General features: G+C 41.3%; 1 protein-coding gene across 6 annotated transcripts in view; it reads right to left on the minus strand.

Moving 5' to 3' along the window:
- The window catches only part of LOC120900174 (solute carrier organic anion transporter family member 4A1), a 58,419-nt gene that overhangs the window by 37,281 nt on the left and 1,530 nt on the right, over positions 1 to 19,608 (minus strand). For all 6 annotated transcript variants that reach the window (XM_040306833.1, XM_040306835.1, XM_040306830.1 and 3 more), the window contains exon 2: positions 18,927 to 19,122. The gene's annotated coding sequence lies outside the window, so the exon portion shown is untranslated. The remainder of the gene's footprint in view (positions 1 to 18,926; positions 19,123 to 19,608) is intronic.

The raw sequence follows: 19,608 nt of genomic DNA on the forward strand, positions 1-19,608 counted from the left end.
TTCGGGGTGAGGTAGCCGAATTGTTCGACACGCTCGAAAGAAATGCAAAAACGGGCGGGCAGTACACACGCAAACGCTACACATCAAACTACGGACAAATGTATCTTGATGTTTCGCTCCGACCAACTCAAAAAAAAAAACAAGAAAGATAAAAATGGAAGTTAATAAAACAGGATCTATTTATGAACAATTATTGACAGCATGGCGCATTTACCGCCCGGCCGCGTCTGGCAGAAACACACGCTAATGGCACGTGTTTTTATTTTTTTGCTACGTTAAATAAGAATTTTCCTTCCCATTTCGCCCATCGCTGTCTTACGACAGGCAAAAGGAAAAGTTTCTCCTGCGCTGCTGCGCTTCTATTTTCATACGTCCTTCGAAAGTCCTTCCAAAGAGGGAGAGCGGGCAGCGTCGTGATGCTCACACAGGTGGCATACCACCACCGCGCAGCTTCTTTGTGCGTTCGACAGCTGTGGAGATTGGGAGATGGGTCTTGCCACAAGTCTAATAAAAAAAACTAGACTACAAAATGTCGTGTGAACGTTTGTAACAATTCATGCCAAACATAGCAAAATAATTTTGTCATTAGTTTAGGGACAAAGAAAATTCGTACAAATGAAAAATAACTGGTAAATAATAAAGCTTACGTGGTACCACTATTTGTTTACACCAGGGTGATCAGCAATATTCCATTTTGTCAAAGCGTTGTTTTATTTCATCTAGAGAAGATTAGCGACACATTGGTTTGTTGCTTATATGTTCTCACACATCAAAGGACACTTGTTGCCACAAAGCTGCGCTTAGAATCGAGATACGCACACTGAGTCATAATGAGTGGAATGAGACAAATCTTTCCAGTGAATGAGTTTAATTCAACAAGTTAATTGTAACTCATTTGTGATTGAATTATTTGCAACAGCTAACTCTTTCAATAACTCTTTCAATAGCTCAATAACAGCGTTCGTTTCCAGCGGTCGTAATTCAATCGTGTGTCAATAAGTTGTCCGGGGGATAGTTCTGGATTAGAGATGAGACTCCTATACATGGAAGTAGGTCATTTGAAAGGTAACAACTATTTCGAGAGCTCGATGAAGGAATGGAAGGAACTCTCCATACGGAATTGCAACTCATTTACAGATTTTTTGAATGATTCTGCATGAGAGCGAGTTAAAGATTTAACTCACCATTTTAACATTCGTTCTGAATTGACACACTGAGAATTACTCCTATCACTAGTTTATGTTACCAGGATGATAAAATAAGTTCTGCAAAATCATTCTTACCACACTCTCTTAACTACAAAAGAGATATAGACAATATTCTTTGAACTAAACAAATGTACAGGTAGTCCCCGAGATGAGCGGGACCTCTTATACGAAGATTCGGAGATACGCGGTTTCTACAGGCGTTTTCTTTTTCCATCCCAGTGTGGTTCATCATATTTGATTACAGCAATTTTGTAAAATTGTTATTGTGTTAACGGGGTTGATAACACGAAAATGAGTGATTTTTTAGCTCGAAACCGCGTGATTCGACTTACGCAGAAATTCCAGATACGCTATTTCTTCTCGGTTCGCAGTAAGAGCGTACCTCGAGGGACAACCTGTACCTTCAACACTGAAAATCGACTCAAAAAGCCCTTCGTTCAAATATGGCCCCCTTTCTACACTTCTACAAAAAGACCTTAAACCCAATCTAAATTGACCACAACATAAGTATGCATTTACTTAAGCAAAACATAATCTAATCTAGGTCAATAGCAATTTCCATCTCAACCCCTTCCTCTCCAGGACTTGATCGTTTCTGCCGCATTTACTGATCGTTTTCTGCCGCACATTCTCCTTCCCCTTGTTCAATTGGCGGCCTGCATGAAGCGGTCTGCCTCAAGAGATCCCAAGACATCCCGACCGTGATCTGCTAACTCGATAACGCAACGGACGACGGTGGTGATGTGGAAAACGATGTACCAAGCAATTAGTTTTAATTAAAGTATGCCGCAAGAAGGGAGAGAGCAACATCGACGACCAGCATCCAAGTGGGGCTAGCCCTCCCATTAAGCATTGAGAGTGCATCTACAATAGCAATAGCCGTACGTACCCCGTACCCCTTCAGTCTGCCACACTAAAGTAAGCTAGATTAATGTGACCTCTCTATTGAAGAGGAAGAAAAATGTGGTTTTAAGTCAACGAGAGAGACAGAGAGAGAGAGAGAGAGAAAGTTGAGTTTCTGATGTAGATCCCAAAAACATAGAAAATTATGATAAGAGGTGTATTTTATGATGTTAATTAAAACATCTACAATGATTCACTGCCCACTGCATTGCACGTCCCGTCCCAATCACTTTGCTCAACATGAAGTACTTTAAAATACCAAGAATGCTGAACATACTGTGATACCAGCTGTCCAAATGTACTGCCCGAATACCAACCATATGACATAACATTGGAGGTGTGTGTGCCTGCTCTATAGAAACAAACATTTCATAATACTCCAACCATGTTATCAACAACAAAAAAGAGGCTACATTACCTGCCCTAAACACTCACACACTACACCACGTCAGAGCTCAGTGGGGCACTTTTTTGCTGTTGTTATTGGTTTGACGTAATTAATTGCTATTTTTCCAACACTGTTTTCCAGTACCGAGGAAGACAAATTGAATCACGTATAAATTAATCGAAACGCACAGTTCCGAAACGATGGCAATTAGCTATTAACAATTTACGGGCGCGCGCGCGCAAAACCCTTGCCTCTCTGCTTTGTGTGTGCGGGACACCATGGAAGGTTTGGAGCTCGCAGGTCCTACGTAACCGTTTCTACAGATACGCGCCGCTGCATCGCCCAAAGAGCAACGGTTGAATGAATTACAAAAGCAACAAAACGCGTACAAACGTAAATAAAAGGGAACTGACACCGCCCACCAACCCCACACGCGCCCAGAAGATATTTCGAGTTTATGCGTAAATTTTCGCTGTACTCTCCACTTTCAATCAGCAGAAACATGCCCAGGGAAATAAAGGTTAATTCAGCTGCGAAGATGAAAGAACGCGCATCCTTTCCGAAAAGGATCGAGAACAACCCACTTGCGGGGTGTTGACGGGTGCGGGGGCTCTAAAAATATTCTCATCATCCGAGAACTTTTCCAGGCCTTCGTCGTTCAAGTTTTTCCCCGTGCTTGATTGAAAGAAAAGCTCCAACTTTGCATTTGTTGGGCGAAGTTCGTTGAACTGGCTTAGAAGTGTGTGCGTGATTGATATTGTGTTAGAAGTGTGTGTTGGAAACTTTCGTAATGTTACACCATCAAAATAAACTTAAATCAATTTTTCACTTGAGAGGAGAATTAAAGCTCTATGTGCTGATTTACATCAAAATATAAGGGCATGTATGAAGAATTGGCAGAGAAATACTTTCACAAATAAACTCAAAATATCGTACTGAAACAAGTTCTTTAGAAACTCCAATACGATTAATGTTCTAACACCTAAATAAGATTGATTTTAGCTACCCTTTTTTGCGTACCCAATCCATTAGCGTTCATGTATGGGCGAACCTTAAGATTAACATCCACTCCCAGAGAGCAAGCGATGGAATTTGCTTTTCAACACCACTTCAACCTGTCAACCCGGTACACAACACAGGGTGGCCGGGAAGGTCAAACTAGAAGTGTGGTTCTTGAATGCTGCTATTCTCGTACGGCCATCGCAACCCGAACGATGTACCAATCTAAGGATACAAATGGAAAATAAAAAGAACATTGCTACATTCATCAGGATTATTGCTGACGTTGACCTGCCCTAACACACTCTGGAAAATTAAGATTTTTCGCACAAACAGTCGATTGATTTTACAAATTATAGTGAACGAGTCAACTTAGTCCAATGATTTATATACTCTATACAATTCTAAACTAGTTCGAGTTTGCTATTGGACAGATTCTATAGCCTTTCGCGTACGAAATGCCCAGCACGACAACTTTCCGGGAGAAAACGTCAGCTCACGACTTAAGTTCTCCGGCATTAAGAAAAGGTCAGCCCGAGGGTGCTTCATCAAACAGGCCACATTGTTGACTAATGATTTCCGCCTTCTTGATCGAAAGTCATGATTTCGTGCGCAGTCGTAACGCAAGTCGTGGGGCACCCTCACTGCACGTCCATTTCCGTCAGGCTCAGAGTGATTGCCAGGCACAGTTTTATAGTTCAAAGTGTATCCTTCTCCTTCGTTTTTTATCATTTATTTGTAACATTAAAAATAATCTACTACACTAAAACGAACCGATCATATGATAGTAGTACACAGATTGAAGAAAGATATCATTAAACAGCGCTAAAGGTGATTGCATTCCAATACAAATCACAGCTTTCTTCATTGTTACCTAACGCTGATCTAAATCCATCTCATTTCATTTCACTCGAAACACCTCCTTTCCTCTCTCAGCGAACACTATCCCTTTTTCCAACCCATAACTCATTATCAACCGACGTCCAGCAGTGAGGAGGGCCCATTACTACTCACCAGCCGGAACCAGACGTCATAAGCACGAGCGATTCGGCACACAGCAGCAGCACTAGATGTGGGCCTATCGCGTTGAACTTGTTTTGGAATTGACGATCACGAGCAGCTCGCGCTCGTGATTTCGTCACTTGAGAAAGCAACAGAGCAACTGGGTTGGATGGCTGGTTGGATGGATCGTTGGCCAGATATATCGGCCGGCGGCGTTCGGCAACATTGCGCACGGGCCCGCCGCATTACGGCAAAAGGTTCGTCGCCGGATGGTACCGTACAGTAGAGCAGCAGCAGCAGCAGGAGTGGGTGGAGAAAGCACGGAGTTTTACATAATGGAAAGAAAAATTAAAATTCAAACCGACAGCGCGGCTTACGAGGAAAAAAAAAAAGACGGCCAAGTCGGCCAAGACGAAAGGCAAGACTTTTTGAGGTTTCATCCGGTTTATGTCGCGCTATCGACGTTCGAGTTCGAAAACAAAAATGCGGTGCGGGGTCCGATTGAGTGTCGATTGAAGGAAGTGGTATCGTTTGTCGTTAGATTGGATAGATTGTAGGATTTTGTTTTATTTTTGTATCAACGTTCAGACCGTATAGGAATAATTGAGATTGATATTGAAAATTGGATTTAAAACACAAAAAAAGCTTGTAATGCTTGAAGATCCAGTATGAAGGACGAGCATTAAACGTTTTTTTTTATTTTACTTGTCAGAGGCTTCGATCTATTTGAAAACAAGTCCAAATATGACATTACACCCGAAAATGTATTTGCTTGACATGAGATTTGAACTCACTATCTATGATGCACTAAACCGTCAATACCGTCACTACACCATCGGGCTCACCTCGTTCAGGCGTGGTAAAAATCGTACTGTTTATTCAGTGGAAGAAAGGCAAACGTTGTCAAGCAACCTTTAAACACATTTACACACAAAAGAGTAAATGTAATTTTAATTATAACGCCCGAGCAACCCACCGAGGCGAGAAGGTGGTATCACAATTTTATGGAATGCTTAATACTCATCTCCATTTGATTTCATAACTCAGAGAACGGCACCAACCGATGGAGATTAAAAAGAGAAACATTTTTATATAAACAAACTAAACCTTGCAAACATTTCAACCATATCGCCATATTGTTCCAGCTGGCGATGAAATCATTGATGGAACGGTGTAGTAGCGTCCTTCACGACAGCATAACTATTCGGACGGTTAATGTCAGTCCATATTGACTCGTCACTATTTTAAACATCCGATTCATAAATATGTGAATAGATGTGTTTGCTTGTGGGTGCGGTTTTTTCACAAATTAAATAACGAAAGGAGAAAGTTGTGTTCATCGCGCCACAGTTTTAAATGTGTAAGATACGTTTCAAAGGTGTTAAAACGTTTCATCTTAAGCGTGGATTTATTAAGCAAAATACTTAAAATGCTGAATGAAGATAGCATTTACTTGTGTGTGCCATTGGAATACAGCAAACGACAAATTAGGTTATACTGACCACCAGTTTACGGAGTGCGCACTAAATAAATCTGTAAAACAATGAAAACACAGTAAACCCACACAAGTACCCACACACGGACATGATGTACCAACCGCAGAAAACAATCATTGCCTATGTTCGAGTGGTATGTTTACAAAATAATTTCATCATGTTTCCTCCTCCTCAGTGCCTACACTAAAGCACGAGACGCTAATTACCCACGGAGAAATCTAACGGCCCGCGGGTGTGAGTGAGTCACGTCCAGGTAGTAGCCAACCACCACAACCGAATGGAACTAACTACACACCAACTCCCAAGCAGATAATCACAAACATACACACCATCAACAAAAAAGGGCAGAAAACACAATCAAACCCGTTTCCTTGCACAATCAGCACAAGAAAGAAAGACCAGCGGCAGCTCTAGCGCTGTACTTGGTATGAGCATTGACGGCACACAGTTCTCGGGCTGTGTAATGCTCAGTGGGCATAGACGCTAAGTGCGTACACCTCTCCCGGCCGATCTTCCCTCAATCAGTCGCGGATCTTTTTTTTTTTTTGGTTTTCCCGATGTCATGAAATATTTGAACAACGCGTCGCACACGCTGTGCTTGAGCTGTCTTTTTGCAGTTCATTCAACTACGAGGTGTTTTGTCAACAGCTTCGTACAATGGATGTTGTTTGTTTTTATTTTTCAATTTGACCGTGGATCGTTTGCACAAGTCATCGTTCACAAATGGAGGTGCAAAACATTGGTAGAAGGCAGTAGCGGAGATTAATTCCAGCCTGAACGGAGGTCTTGAGATGAGAAAGATTTCGAGAAAATTTCGATTCAATTCGTACTGTAACATCTAGGATTTTAGCAAACAAACCATAGATCAATAATTAAAATATTTTTATCTCATTTATTTCATTTGATTAGTATCCAGCAGGTTCTGAATGGTAAAATTACGGCTAAACATGTGACATACAAATGCATTAAAAATAAGGTTCTTAATGGAAATATTGCTCTTCTAGTGTACAAAAGAATGTAATTCTAAAACTTTGCTAACTATGGGGCCCTTTCCGTTTTAAGTTCGTAGGCTGAAATTTCAGCCTGTCAGCTGTTTGCATTGTATATCAGTTTTCGAGCAGCTATCTAAGTGAGTATAATATACAGGTGGGCTTATCCCAAGGTGTATGAATTTAGAAGGCTGATTTTTATCGCTTCTGCTTCTGAATGAAGATTTTAAGAGTGTTTTGAGTATTCAAGCCTCCAGAAAGCTCGTTTGAACAAAAAAATTTCACCCGTCCTGTGAAAAAGTGATATTAAAATTAGGTTATAAAAAACATGCTATGAGACCACCTGGACTACATACTCTTTGACTCAATATTGCATCACCTGATCTCTTTAATGCACCTTGGGATAAATGTAAACAAACCTGTGTTTTCGAACAGGTACTCGAATCTAATTCTAGCTTTGTGGCTAGAATAATCTAGACTGAAAATTGCAAGCTAGTTTTTTGTGTGGTTTTGTATGGAGTGTTTACATGATTTTAGCCTCCAACTGTCAAACTCCATACAAAAAACTAACTAGAATCGTGGAGGCCCCCTACATTTAAGTTAATAAAAATTTAAGATAATGTAAAAAACAAGAATTCATTTTCAGTAAATTTGTCATTTTTTCGTCTTATCTATCGCTATTTTAAGCTTTGTACCTCTTGTAAAAGATCAAAAACGAGGTTTGAGTTCTACTTGATTAGGTTTCACTCACTTAAGACAAGTGACGTCATAAGAGACATGAATGCACACTAGACTGGAATCTGGAATCGCTACGATACTAAGCCGAGCATTTAACAGCTTTACCAGAAAACCTACACGATCAAGAATAAACCTTATAAAAGGAAAAAAAAACCAAAAGGTAGTATTAAATAATCTAGCGCAAATATGTAATCGGTTTGATGTGTTGGTTCGAAGCAACAAAATGACGAAATTAAATGAGACGATGATGATTGTGTTTGAAAAAAAATCCATAAACTCAGTATTTTTGACTCAAAAGAAATTCAAATTAACATAAATATTCAAATAGGAAATAAAAACGAATTGTTACTACTTAGACGTCTCTAAACGCCGCTGTCACAAATAACACATTAGTGAACCGGAAAGAACAACATAATAGTGATGAGAACAGAAGGTGCAATACAAACTCTATCTATCTTTCGTTTTTCAGCTTTACAAACTAAAACACCAAAAGCACCAACCAACAGCAACAAGCCTTAACGTTGCAGGAGCAAAAAAAAAAACATAGTAAATAACTTTTTTTATTCCAAAACGGGAACTTTTACATGGCTTAAGTGTAGCGCCAGCATTACCAGCAGCTGCTCATTCATGCCAGGCCAGTGTGCTCAGTGTCTGCAGCTCGTCGTGGAAAAAATGCCAGCCAGCGTTTGGGTTAAGAATGGCAAATGCTGCCAGAACGACGACCACGAAAGAATATCGTCATTTCCATTCATACACTGGTGCTCGCGCTTTCGCGTGATCGCGTACGAATTACGTGGCACACGGAGAGGAACAACTTCTATCGTTTACAGTGTGTGCGTTTACTGCCCAGCGATGGCGATAGATGGTGGCGCGCTTTAGCAGCAGCTTCAGCTCATTCTCAGCTGCGATTGGAGAGATGAAAGGAGTTTTTTTTTGCACCAAACTCCATGCCTAAAGTGCTATTCAGTGTTAGTTTAAGTGAGGGGAGGCTACATTTTTCTACTGAAATCAGTTCCAGACATTGAAGACATTTTCTTCAGACGGCTGTAAGTGAGAGATAGAACGCTCAGACGTCTGTTAAAAAGTACAAAAAATAAAAGGTTTTTAAGTCTTTTGTGCAAATTTTTGGCAATCAGCTGCTATGTGTTTCGGAAATGCTTCCAAATCAATATTATTTGAAATAATGCGTTCAAAAACTGCCAAGACAAATGAATAATGAATGTATAATCCCCACCACTGCTCATCATCTGGGGATTGCCAGTTCCACAACATTCCAAAGGGGCCACCCCGCATTTGTGGGAGTCACTCCAAAAAAAAAGGACATTGCGGATGGTCCTTCAAGAATAAATGACTCTCGCGCATTTCCCATTATAATGCGAGATTTTTCGGATCCAAGATGATGCGCTACATCTTCATCGTTATTTCGACTCCACTCCACTCGAGAAGGAGCACACAGACACACACACACACCCACAAAAAAGATCATTGTTCGAGGACCGTTCACCGTTTTGGTACGATTCCCACCGACACACACACACCAAAATCCATCGAACCATGATGATGACGCACTAAACCTGCAAAAGCATTTGCTTACGCTCTCTGTCTGCCCATACTCCCATACACGCCAGTGTCCAGTCTCCAGAGAATCAATCGGTGAAAGGGAAATGTTTATTATCTCTACATTCTAGGAGAGAAGGTCCCCCGGGGGAGGGGCTTGGAGGTAGTATAGATGGTTCTCATCAGTCATCCGGCTCCGGTAGCTGGTAGTCCAAATGCCACATCGACATGGAGTGGAGTTCATTTCGCCTTCTAATGGTTCCACCACGAGCGCCACTTGAGAAGAAGGATCTCAATAGTATACACACACACACACACACATGTACCAGGCTCGTCTCGTTAGTGGACAAATCCGGCCACAGCCGGGCGACGGCCAGATTGTTATAATTATTGAACCAGTGACGCATTCATAACGAGGGTTTGACAGTGGAGCGCGGAGAGAGTTGGAGGGTTTTTGGGATGAAATCAATAATCTAGAAAACCCTCCACTTTTATTGCCATGCTCGGTAGTACCTGCTTATCGAAAACCACAGCCACCACCATCACCATCACAAGGACACACAGGCGTTCCAAAAATAAAACCTACAAGGATGAGGGAAAAAGAACACGGTGGAGCCCACTAATCGTAATAACCGGAAGGTGACTTTGTGTGGCATAAATCGAGAAAAAAAAGGTTGTACACCAATCGTGGGACGTAAATATTGATTCTAAAAATGTCAACCTTGCCTTTCAGATGCTTACAGGATCCTTGTACAGTGAGGCTGTATATGATATGTTATGCTGTCGACAATATTGCGGTGGTGAACATGCCTTCAACGGTGCTTTATTGTTGGAACAGAACCGGCCCCAAAAATTCTAGTAATGTATCGTCAATATAGACGTGTTGTTGTATGTATTCTATAGGACGTGTGGCTGTTTTATTTTTAGGAAAGAAGCATGATACAGTGATGGAAATGATTTTAAGCGTATCCTTGTTTCTTGGTTTTCATTTTGAGTAGTCGATATATTAGTCAATATTGGGACCCTTATCGATTCTAGTCAGCTTTTTGTATGGAGTTTGACAGTTGGAGGCTGAAATCATGTAAACAATCCATACAAAACCACACATAAAAATAGCCTACAATTTTCAGTCTAGATTATTCTAGCCTCAAAGCTAGAATTCGATTCTAGTACCTGCTCGAAAAAATTACAAAACAAGGTTTTGGGCCCCAAGGCATTTATCCCAAGGCACTTTAAAGAGATCAGGTGATGGAATCTAGAATCAAAGTGTATGTAGTCCAGGTGGTCTCATAGCATGTTTTTATAACCAAATTTGAACATCACTTTTTGACAGGACGAATGAAAACTTTTGCTCAAACAAGCTTTCTAGAGGCTTGACGAATACGCAAAACACGCTTAAAATCTTTATTCAGAAGCAGAAGCAATCAGCGTTCTAAATTCATACACCTTTGGATAAGCCCACCTGTATATTATACTCACTTAGATAGCTGTTCGAAAACTGCTATACAATGCAAACAGCTGACAGGCTGAAATTTCATCCTAGGAAAACGGAAAGGGTCCCAATATCATATTTACATTTTGATTCAAATATACTTCAGATATTTTTAAAAATTAAAATTTTAAACACCTAACCGTGTGTTTTTGAATGAATAATTAGTTCTTGACTAAAAAAAGGAGTTTGTGGTGGATAATTATAAATCTTGCTATTGTAATAATGTTATGATAATGACATTTTTATTAATAATAATAACTGAGATGTCTGATAACTAACTCTGATAATAACTGATCTTTTGGAGCATTCAAATTAATGTAACGTGCCATAAAATCATGCATTGAGCTTCAATCATCATTAACACTCTGGGCGCTGGCATTTTGCATCAGCTTTCTGCAGAGAAAACAGAACAAGATAAGAGAGCGATGAGAGCGTTTCATTGGCTTACGATCGTTCACTCTCTTTCCGATCCTCACATACGATGCCACTTCTGCAATATGCGCTCTCTCTTTCTTCCCGCTGCAATGCGCTCTGCTGAGAGTTGCTGAGAGACCAATCACAGAGAAGAGGAGTGAACAAAGCTGTGATTCCAAAGCGAGCCATACAGCGCCCAGAGTGTTAAATCCAAAATAAGACCGCTGAGAGGGAGAAGCTCAATAAACCTCCAATGAAGTACCTCCATCAAAAAACTAGACAAATCTAGTTCTGAGTTCAATAAAGTACCGATCAGAATAAAACCACCTCCTTATGAATAATGGTTGCGCTTATACAAATTTCCTGCACTGTATTTGATGAAATGCTTGCAATGCAAATCATAAACTACAAATACTGCGTCAGACGTTGCCACCAAAAATATGTGTGATATCTTACGCAGACGACGAAATGATAGCATTCATAGCACAATCTCCCCTTCTTACATCTACCAACACGCCCTATTAAAAGTATATAATTAATTTATAAAAAAATCACATAATTCAAAACTTACAGGATATGAAAAACGCGGAAGAAAAAAGCGCTTCATTTCCCAGCGTGCGTTTGATACATGTACGTCAAAATACCTTCACCCCAAGAGCACCGCAGTTTTCATTTTCATCACCGCAGAAAACTTTCCTCACCACCAGTAATGCCCACTGCCCCCATCCAACCCTACTCCGCGGCCGCATGGAAGGGTGATCTATTATTCATTTGCAGCAACCCTCGGTGCGGCGGTGTTTCGATGAATTTTCATTTTCCCGGCAGCTAATACGAACGAAATTTTCCGAAAAATAAGCCCCCTGCTGCCACTGCTCGTCGCCCGTGGGCTTTTGCGGGCATTGATGTACAATTTAACATCATTCGTCGTCATCGTCATGCTGATTGGCGCCGCAACAGAAGGGCCCCTGCGGAGAGAGCGAAGGCTCGAGTTTTGGAACCGTCGCCATCATATGCGACCAAGGGATTTTGCCACTCAGCAACAGTCTGCGGGCGGGTACGGGCATTCCAGTGAAAGGTATGCACCGTCCCCCCCATCAAATCCAACCCTCCCACGCAGCAGGGCAGGGCTGCGAAAAACCGATCCCATCCTCCCACACCTACTATTTCTTCAGGTGGAGGCAATGAATACCTTTTGACATGGCACATTTTCATGCCACGCTATGAGTTTGCAGAAAAAAAAGTTGGGTTTTCCTCAAAATTTTCACGCCCAACACGGCAAATTACAGGGTAGCGCGATATTCGCTGGAGATTACTGTTAGCCCTAACAGGGGAGGTGTGCTTCTGTATCCCACTCCGAGTCGAATAGTTAACACTGCCAATCTACGTTCTTACTGTCATCGTGTTATCGTGTCACGCGCATGATATGAACTTTTTGCCGATGAAGGTACAAATTACCTAAATACTCTGTTATTTTTACTACAAACAAACAACCAAACCTCGACTATCTTCCACAACAACCAACGACAATGGAAAAAGCAAAGCAAGTAAACCAATTTAAGCTTCAAATTACACAGCCACAACGCAAAGATCACAAAGTTAGCCTTCGTTGGGAAACGCGCTTTTAACGTATTGCGCCGTTAAAGCTGACATTTAAATTAATCTTTCACCTTAAAATGTCATTTTGCTGGTAGCCTACCTTAGCTAAGCAGCTGGTAAAGGGCACTACCACACTGTCGTGTTGCTGGACCCAACCGCGGACAAGGTTGTGACCGGTTGTTCAACTAAATCCCGTCGAGCAGTGTAGCAGAGCAGATAAGGGCTGTGAAAACAACCCTTAGCGTACAAAGCACAGTTGGAGTTGATGCTGGCGCGGTTGATAAGACGAAACCACAACACAGCTCACCAGCAAGAAGTAAAATCTTCTGGATTGACAGTCCTTGCAGCATGTAACCTTGCGCCGTTGATAAGGCGACACATGTCACGGGTGGTGACCGAGGGACCGAAACCGGACAAGAATGTTGTCGCGAGACACACCGTGCATGGCATAAGCAAACTGTTCTACTTTCTAGCATCCGCCAGAAGCGGTACAATTTATGGCCATATCTAATCGTTCTAACTAAAATGTGTCAAGCAAACAAATCAGCTTCGGGAGGGTGAGAGTTAGAGAGATTCACCATTATCGATTGCTATCTGGAAGAGCTACCACTACTATGAAGCGGATCAAGTGCCCGGAAATTGACAACAGTGAATTATTGCACCATTTTGTACTACTCGCATTTACCCTCTTTCTAATATTCATGGGCACTGCAAGTTACATCGGATCCATCAGTCGAAAGAGTTGCTGCAGGAAGTGAGGCTTGATTTAGACAAGTGCGTGGTTGGATGGGGGGGTCCATTTCACTACAATCAAGCAAATCATCGTTGTTTTGGGGTGGTTTAATGTAGTTGTGGCTGTTAAGTGGGCATTAACATTCACCATGGCGCTATTCGCTTACAGTGGTGATGGTAGTGGTGTGATCATAAATAGTACGCAACAGTATGTAATAGTCAAAGCATCTATCTCGAGAGCACATGTACTGGGACGTAAACATTACACAGATGGTACTTTCACGGTATCATAAGTGAGTCCAAGTTATCACAACCGTGCGTTCTTCCTTAGAACGTTTCCGACCGACGGATTGAACACAAAAACATAGTACTGATAACGGATGTAAATGTATCAGAATTTTTAAGAAGAAAAAAAACTTTGAAAATATTAAAATATTAAATAAAAATTACAAACTTCTAATTCGCGTACTCAACCTGATCGAGTTTATGCTTCTTTGGAGTATTGTTTTATCTAGAAAAGTTAAACACAGTAATTTTGCGTATTGATTGTATTATAATGATTTTCCAGCCACAATAACAACCTAAAATCGATTGACAGGGTTGATCAGAATAACAATTTCGGTAACACTTTCTTGGTCTATTTCTTACGGGAACTTTATGTGATGGAACTTGGACTCTGCGGCACCTTTTTCCAGGTGGATTCTAAATGAGCATGTAGAAAAAAGGGTTCCGTAGAGTCCACTCTACTCAAGCCGGTCTCGTGGACTTAACAACATGCCTGTCATGGGTTCAAGCCCCGAATTGACCGTGCCCCCATACGTAGGACTGACTATCCTGCTATGGAGGCTAATCCATAAGTCATTGAAAGCCAAGCCTACAAGTAGTGGTTCAAGACCGGCCTTGACCGACAACGAATAGAATAATAGAAGAATAGAAGAAAAAGAAGAAGAGTCTTTTTCTAAAGTCCTAAAACTTTAGGACTAAAGTCCTCCACAAGAGTCGCAACATTTTGAGAATCCATGCAAGACACTGTAATGCAGCATCAGTTATAAAAATCCAATATGGCAGAACGCAACGATCAATAAGGTGTAAAGAATTCAACGCGGTTTATACGATACATAATATAAGAATATAATGCAGCATGTCAAAAATGTCTATTTAGTCTATATATATATAAATCTCGTGTCACGGTGTTTGTTGTGAGCAAACTCCGAAACGGCTGGATCATTTTCAACGAAACTTTGCACACACCTAATGGTGGTATGAGAATAGGTTTTAAGACTTAAAAATCGTTCAGATGTTACACTAAACTTAATTTAATAATGATTTTCTAACTCCCATACAAAGAGCAGGATTGTTGTTGTTACAGCACTTTGACACTTGGTGTATGGTGCCTGACGGTTTACACTCGATGATCGGATCCTGAGGGGATACGGGCACGATATAACTATCCCAAGTAAAAAAGCAATAATGGAATATTTTAGTTTTTTTCGTAATAACTCAGTTTCTCGGGCCAGCTAGTAGTTTCTATAATTTGAACTTAATTTCTATAACTTTGATGAATTATAAAATCCACATTTAAGAATTCAAAATAGTGCCCTTACCATTCATAAGGTTATGTAACAAATCAGGGTATTAGATAAGTCATAGATCATTAGATCATTGATATAATACCATGTTTAATTTTTAAAATTGTACAGAATAGGAACAAATAAATTCAAATCGCTTTGGATTAAAGCAGAATGATTCGTATGGCTTAATACATACATTTTCTTTCCTTTTGAACGTTGTCGTCACCACTATGTAATCCAGTGCAACGTTACAAAACCTCTCAAAGAGAACAAGAGCTTTCAAACGCATTGTAGAAGAAAAAACACATATTTATAATGCTTCCACAGGTATTTCCGTTCCATTTTCAACTCAACTAACCAACAAAAGACAGCACAACAGTCTCACACTATCTGTACCCGGTCGCCTTTACTAAAACCCTGATTGACACACCAAAAAAAATCTACTTCTTGTTACCTGGGGTTTTTATTGCCAAAAAAAAAGAACAGATCGTTGGCACATACTCCAGAGCAATTGCTGTTTACAGACCATTTGTTTTATGGTAATTGTATGCCATCTTCATTATACCCGAAAGGATGCCCATATCCTTAGCCCCTTTTCTTTTGTTGATTTTACGTGCTTGCAAGCGCGCTATAATGTGTGTGTGTGTGTGTATGTGTACATGTGTCCAAAATAATCATACTTTACTCAGCTTCGGAATCGTGTAATTTCACTCTCTAACAATAACTGCAAGGTAAGATACACACGTAGAAGATCCGACCGTAACGAGCGGTAAAGTTTGAGAAAAAAACACACTAGCTAACCGCTTCTCTATCGCGTCTCTAATCACAGCACACCAGTGGTAGCGTTTGATTTTATTTACCTGAAATTAAATTATGAAACACCACGAAATGGGAAGTAAATGTAAAGCAACCAACCACTACCACCACCACCACCACCGCACAACACAACAACGAACACCCCCGCTCATCGCTGGCGTAACGCATCTGATAAGCCAGCAAGAGACCAGCAGCAGCTAAACAAATAAACAAACACACACAGCGTGTGCTCCAACAGCATAACGCGCAGTAGGCTGGAAATATGAAGAAAAAAAACGCATTCACCGAAAACTTTGAAAATCACACCCCTAACCGCGTCGATTGAGAGTGGAAAATGCCATTACGCAATGATGTGCCGGTGGTGAGTGGGGGGTGATGATGCAGCGTGTTGTGTTGGCAGGGCAGCCCCAAAGAAAGTGCGTATTCCGTGCGTCTTTACGACGTAGTAAGACGCTCACACACATACACAGAAACATGGTTGGTTAGACAGTGCGCGCACACACGATTCACGGTTCAGCGGGCAAAATGATAAGACAAAACTATCAAACCAACAAACACCAACTACACTATCCGTTCACAATCCGTTACGGGACAGCATGCGGAAGCGATGCTCCGTCAAATCCGTTTCGAAGCCGTGCGCACCCCGGGGGGGAAGAGGGTTCGTCGGTTAAAGGGATTCGATGGAGCGAGCAGCCGCTTGCCATAAACCATCCATAATGCCATACGCACTACACATGGTGACACAATATCACAACACCACCAGTTGTTGTCCACAGGGCCTCGATTGTGTTGTTTACTACTATTGTGTGTTGCCCAACAGCAGCAGCAGCAGCACACGATCGAGCTTAAACGGCTCGATGATTGACGGTCTCGACTACGCCTACTCAATTACCGGCGGTGGTGATGGTAGTAGGTTGTTGGGAGGCGAGACTTGCGAAGGCTTGTCGTTTGAAATATCATACGTGTTGCGATCTCTGCTGCCTTTCCACAACAAGCTTTTCAAACGCTTGTTGTTGATAGTCATCTTTCAACTAGTGATGGTTTATTTCCTTTTACTAATCAACAGCTGGGGCTTTACACCGCTATTAACACACATTGCAATGGTATTAGAAGAAAATGTTTCTGGAAATTCATTATAATGTGCTTTTGTGTGATATAAATCATAGTAAATGACGTGAAATACAGGAACAAAAAACAGGAAGAATAAAAGAGACTATACTACAGCATGGATGCGTTTATGCTGCTAATTAAGGTCTTGGACTTATTTCAACTTCAGCTAGCAAAAATTATAACTGAACGATTCTGCATCAGAAACAGCTTTTCGCAACAACAACAAAAAATTTATTGGTATATATTTGTAAAGAATAACAATTTCTATACATACGAAATCAAAAATTCTACTCCAACGGGGTGCAATCATCATTTATGAATGTTCTAAAATACAATTTAGAGAAGAATCATACTCCTTACGAGTACACACGCACACCGCTTACAGTCGGCACGTGACTTTTTTGGCCAAAACAACACCATAAACCAACAGCGCTCTATTGGCTCGCAGACCCTTTTTCCGGGTTTCTTAAATATGAAAACAAAATCAAACAACTAAAAACATTTACCCATAAACGGTGATGGCGATGTGCCACAACCGCGTGTGAGTTACAGTATGTGCCCAAAATGCAACCTAAATGCCAAAGCAGCACTGTGCAGCCTGTGTTATAAGCAGTGCTGCAGAATGTGATGAGCATCACGAGATGTTCACCAACGAAAACAATGAGCATATCTGTGGTAACTTGATGCTCATTGCTGATACTCAATGAAAGTGCGTCATGACATGTCAGTGAACAGTGCTGCCAAATGCCATTGTTTCAGTCACCATGACTATAACTGAAACGAAGCTCAAATCAGCACACGAACACAATTGAGATGATCAGTGATGAGACTCAAACAGTTGGAGGACATGCTTGATGACATTTTGTTTAGCTCCCAACTCTTGATAACTCACTTGGTCACGACATTTTGTGTCGGTGATAATCACGACATTCTTGGAATATAGTTGGCGTTTGGTCCTAAGCAACAAAATGGGCATTCTGTTTCGCTCTGGCTGCTTTGATTGTCTGTCGGGTCAAACAGAGTCAGAAACCATGCTCATTTTGTTGCTTGGAACCACTCATACGCACCACATATCTCCCATGACTATCGTGATAATCATCGACATAAAATGTCGAGACCAAGTGACTGACCAAGAGTTGGTTGCAAAAAATGTCACCATGCATGTGATAGTCTCGCAACAACTGTTTGAGTCTCACCTCTGATCATCACACAGTAGAGCACGTGACGCTGACATTATTTTGTTTCAGCCAGAATTTGTCATGAATATGTCAGTGACATTTTGCAAAACTGATCACAGTAAAAAAAAAAAAGTCATGACGTAGAGGCTGACCAAGCGTTGGTCAAAAAAATGTCACAAAACATGCATTAATCACACCAATTGTTTTGAGTATCACTTCTGAATATCAAAATTGAGTACGTGATGCTGATATGGATTTTGTTTCAGTAAGATTTTGTATGACATTGAAAGTGACATTTTGCAGCTGGTTAGAAGTGGCATGAGGTTTGGGATTACAAAAAAAATGTTGTTGAAAAAAAAACGAGTTTTAAATCCAGCTTTCAAAATAATACATTTCTATCGAGCTTATAAACTCTTTTTCGCTCCGTTTACTTTTCACTTCACAATAAACCCATTTTGCTACCCTACATTTTAATCTAACCGTGGAGTGGCCGCCAGAACAATCTCCTCTAACGAACCTGTCCAGTTTGTGATTTCACCCAACTCCATCATGTGACGATGGCCGCGTGTAATATTTTTTACCCACGACCCAGTGACCACGGGGAAAGGCAAGCCATGTCAATGACAGGTTTCCGGTGCGAAAGTCAACCTCCTTCGATCGTGCAACCCCCCCGCGTTTTGGTGCGCCATCACCATTTTCTAGTGCGCAATGTTTTTACTACAATATTATCAACTTACCTCTCAATTCTTTGCTCCAACTAAATGATGAAACCTTTCCCCACCGGACACGATTCTTGCTGAGACAAATCGCTTTAATTTTACACTTTTTACACTTCTCGCCTCTTCTGGGCCGCCTGACGACAACAGGACAATGAGAATTCACAAATTTCACCGATATTTCTTCCTACTGCACTTTGTTCACACTTCGCAAGCACTGTGAGACCGATAGAGACAAGAGCAAAAGAGAAATGAAACCTTTTTGCCACGCAGATTAGAAGCATACTACATTTGCATGCCCCCAGCACTGGCAGCCTTCTCTCTTTGTGCGCGCAATTCATTCACCTTTCTCAGCGCAACAACAATCTCGTCAGGCGAAAAAGATTATAAATACAAAATCACACACTTTGTGGGGGGATGTTGGTTGAACCAGCGATGGGCGCGTGTAGCCCTCTACCAGCGAACAATCACGGCACTTGTTTAGAGCACACAAACACACACACACACACATGGGGGCCCACCACTACTACTGCAGCGCGTTACGCGGGCACGTATGTGCAGCATCAGCAAAGTAGCCTTTGGCATGCTTTGATGCTCACACTCTCTTGTGCGGATGATGATCATCTAAACAACGAACCGCAGCAACAGCAGCAGCAGCAGCAGCCACGTTGCCATTGGATTCACATAGTACAGACAAACGCCA

The sequence above is a fragment of the Anopheles arabiensis genome, chromosome 3, assembly GCF_016920715.1.
Source record: "Anopheles arabiensis isolate DONGOLA chromosome 3, AaraD3, whole genome shotgun sequence".
NCBI lineage: Eukaryota > Metazoa > Arthropoda > Insecta > Diptera > Culicidae > Anopheles > Anopheles arabiensis.